A 3053-nucleotide genomic window follows, 5' to 3' on the forward strand; every position below is an offset into this window, starting at 1 on the left:
AAAATGGAAGCTTGTTGAGTTCTTAATGACTGATCAAATCTCTCGTTCGTTTGGGTTTGAGTTTCAATAAATTGTGTTTGAGATTCAACTAGCTTGAATACCACTTCTTCCAGATTTGACTTCTTCTCGTCGGTTTGTTGTGGTGGTTTATACAAGCCAGGTCTTTGTTGATTGAAAGTGTTGTTTGGAGTTGGTTGGTTATTCGGACCTTGTTGGTTATACGAGTTATTGTCGGGTCCTTTTGGATTGTAAAGAATGTTTTGATTTCGATTGAAGTTTAGCTTTGGCGGTTGATAATTATTTCCAGGCCTTTGGTTCATATAGACAACATTCTCACGTTGTTCCATCGTTTGTTCAATGTGACAGTCTTTCATTAAGTGTGGTCCACCGCATTGCTCACAACTGATTCGTATTGCGTGAATATCTTTATTCATCTTTTCCATTCGTCTCTCGAAAGCATCTATTTTTGCGGAAACGGAATCAAAGTTATGGCTAGAATCGGCTCTAGCTGCTTTAGATGAGAGATATATATCTTTCTCTTGGTGCCACACATGAGAGTGGGAGGCTGTGTTATCAATAATTTTGTAAGCTTCAGTTGCGGTTTTCTTCATAATGGAACCACCAGCTGTTATGTCGATGTCTTTTCGTGTAGCAACGTTGACACCTTGGTAGAATATTTGTACTATTTGATAAGTGTCTAAACCGTGTTGAGGACATCCTCTCAACATCCTTCCGAATCTTGTCCACGCCTCATATAATGTTTCATTTGACTTTTGTGTGAACGTAACAATTTCTCCCTGAAGTCTCACGGCTTTAGATGCCGGAAAGAATCTTTTTAGAAATTTCTCAACTAAAACATCCCATGTGTCAATCGCCCCTTCAGGTAACGATTCTAACCAATCTTTGGCTTCTCCCTTTAAAGTCCAGGGAAACAACATGAGATAGATCTGCTCATCTTCCACTTCTCGGATTTTGAATAGTGTACAAATTCTTTTAAACGTACGAAGGTGTTCGTTAGGATCTTCATTCGGTGCACCACTGAATTGGCATTGGTTAGTTACCATGTGTAGAATTTGTCCTTTGATTTCATAATCTGGCGCATTAACTTCTGGCTTAATAATGGCGTGACCTTGGCCCGTGCGTGTGGCTCTCATTCGATCTTCCATACTTAGAGGTTCAGTTACTTCCATAATTGAATTCGTTGAATCGGTATCACTAGATGATTCTGATTTAATGGTTCGTTCCTCAACAATCTCTGTTTGAATGATTGGTGGCTCCGGAGGAAAGTTTAGTGGTTCAGGATCTACGAACCGTTCCTGAATATTCTCTGGATTCTCAATTGTGAGGTTGGGTTCAAAAAATGGATTATCGGAAATTTGAACTGAAGTACTTGGTCGACTGGATGACGATTCTAAAGAAAAATCAACGGCGGTTATATTTGCTAAATGTCTTGATCTAGTTACAGGTGGTGAACGTACAAAAGGTGGTGAACGTTTTGCTCGGTGCATTCACAGAATATCCTATTAGTTATAAAAATAATAAGAAAAACTTATATAAGCTATCCAATTAATAGACTTTTCTGATTTTGCCCACGTTTCGAATAGCCAAAAGATGCAGCAGAGGGGCAGGATTCGTTTGGTCTCAATATAATTGAGGACTGTTTGGCTCCAATAACCCGGTCCACGTACAAATCCAACTATTACTACGAACCAGAAAATTTTGATGTCTATCAATTTAACTACTTAAAATAAATTTTCGTAATTTTAAGAAATTTAGAGAAGAAGTAGAAAAAAATTCTAAGTCTTAAAAACTAGAATGGCGAGAAATAATAAGAGAGAAAAAGATTGCGCGTCGAAAAGTGTCGAAAAATAAAAAGGTCGAAAAATAGGCGTCGAAAAATAAAAATAAGAAAGTAGTGCGAAATACGGCGTCGTAAAATTCTAAAGCACCTAAAACTTAGTCTAAGGAATAAGCACTTAAGGGATTTTACGGCAAAGCCTAAAAATTCTAGAAGTAAAAATAACTATGGCAAAACTAAACTTAATACTAAAAGTTGCGACTATAGTCTAAAAATCTAAAGGTAATAAAACAAAAAAAAAAAAAAAAATTTTTTTTTTTATAGACAAAATCTTAAAAAAATATATATTTTTTTTTTAATAAATTTTTTTTTTTTTTACGTTTTTTTTTTTTTTTTTTTTACAAACTTATATTTTCACAAATATAAATTAAAAATATAGCGTTTTAGCGATCCCCGGCAGCGGCGCCAAAAACTTGATGATGTAGCGTGAGGGTACGAAATAGTATTATTTTTTTAATACAAAATATTACAAAATATGACACAAGTTTTATTAATTTACGGATGGGATATACCTAAACCTTGCTACAACACTATAGGCAGTGTACCTAATCGTAGAGTAGTGTAGTTTTTAGTAAGTCCGGTTCGTTCCACAGGGAGCTGGTGATACTTACTATATTTTTTAACTATATTTATATAAAATATATATAATTATATAAGTAGTAATATTATTATAAAAGGGGGGTTTTACCGTTTAATGACCGGTTTGTCGATTCTATATTTTAAGCGTAAAGATAAATGACGAAATTAAAGTGCGTAAAATAATGACAATAAATAAAATGACAGTAAATAAAATTGCGAGTAATAAAATGACAGTAAATAAAGATACGATGAGAAATATAATAAAAGAATTATGCTTATTTAAACTTCCGTAATCATGATGTTTGACGTGTTGATTTTAATTTATTACCATGGGTTAATTGTCCTTTGTCCTGGTTTATTTGATACGTCTATCTGGTTTTTGTCCATAATAGTCCATCGGTCATAAATATAAAGTGCGAGTGTCCTCGTCAAATTACCCTTATACCCGAAGTCAAATATTCCAACTAATTAAGGATTTAAACTGTGACGCAGTTATCACTTCTGTCAACAATTACACCAGTTATCACTGTATGTAATCTACCCCTGTTTTGATTAGATATGAATATTAATTTACCCACTTGATCAGTTTGAATAATCAATTACCCAACCCGAATAA

At 34.2% G+C, this 3053-nt stretch overlaps 1 non-coding gene across 1 annotated transcript; it reads left to right on the top strand.

The window, feature by feature from the left end:
* Positions 1-699: 699 nt before the first annotated feature.
* Positions 700-806, top strand: LOC139860700 (small nucleolar RNA R71). Its single transcript, XR_011763328.1, has one exon. It is a non-coding gene; the product is annotated as a small nucleolar RNA R71 (small nucleolar RNA).
* Positions 807-3053: the final 2247 nt, after the last annotated feature.

The sequence above is a fragment of the Rutidosis leptorrhynchoides genome, chromosome 7 (genome assembly GCF_046630445.1).
Source record: "Rutidosis leptorrhynchoides isolate AG116_Rl617_1_P2 chromosome 7, CSIRO_AGI_Rlap_v1, whole genome shotgun sequence".
Lineage (NCBI taxonomy): Eukaryota > Viridiplantae > Streptophyta > Magnoliopsida > Asterales > Asteraceae > Rutidosis > Rutidosis leptorrhynchoides.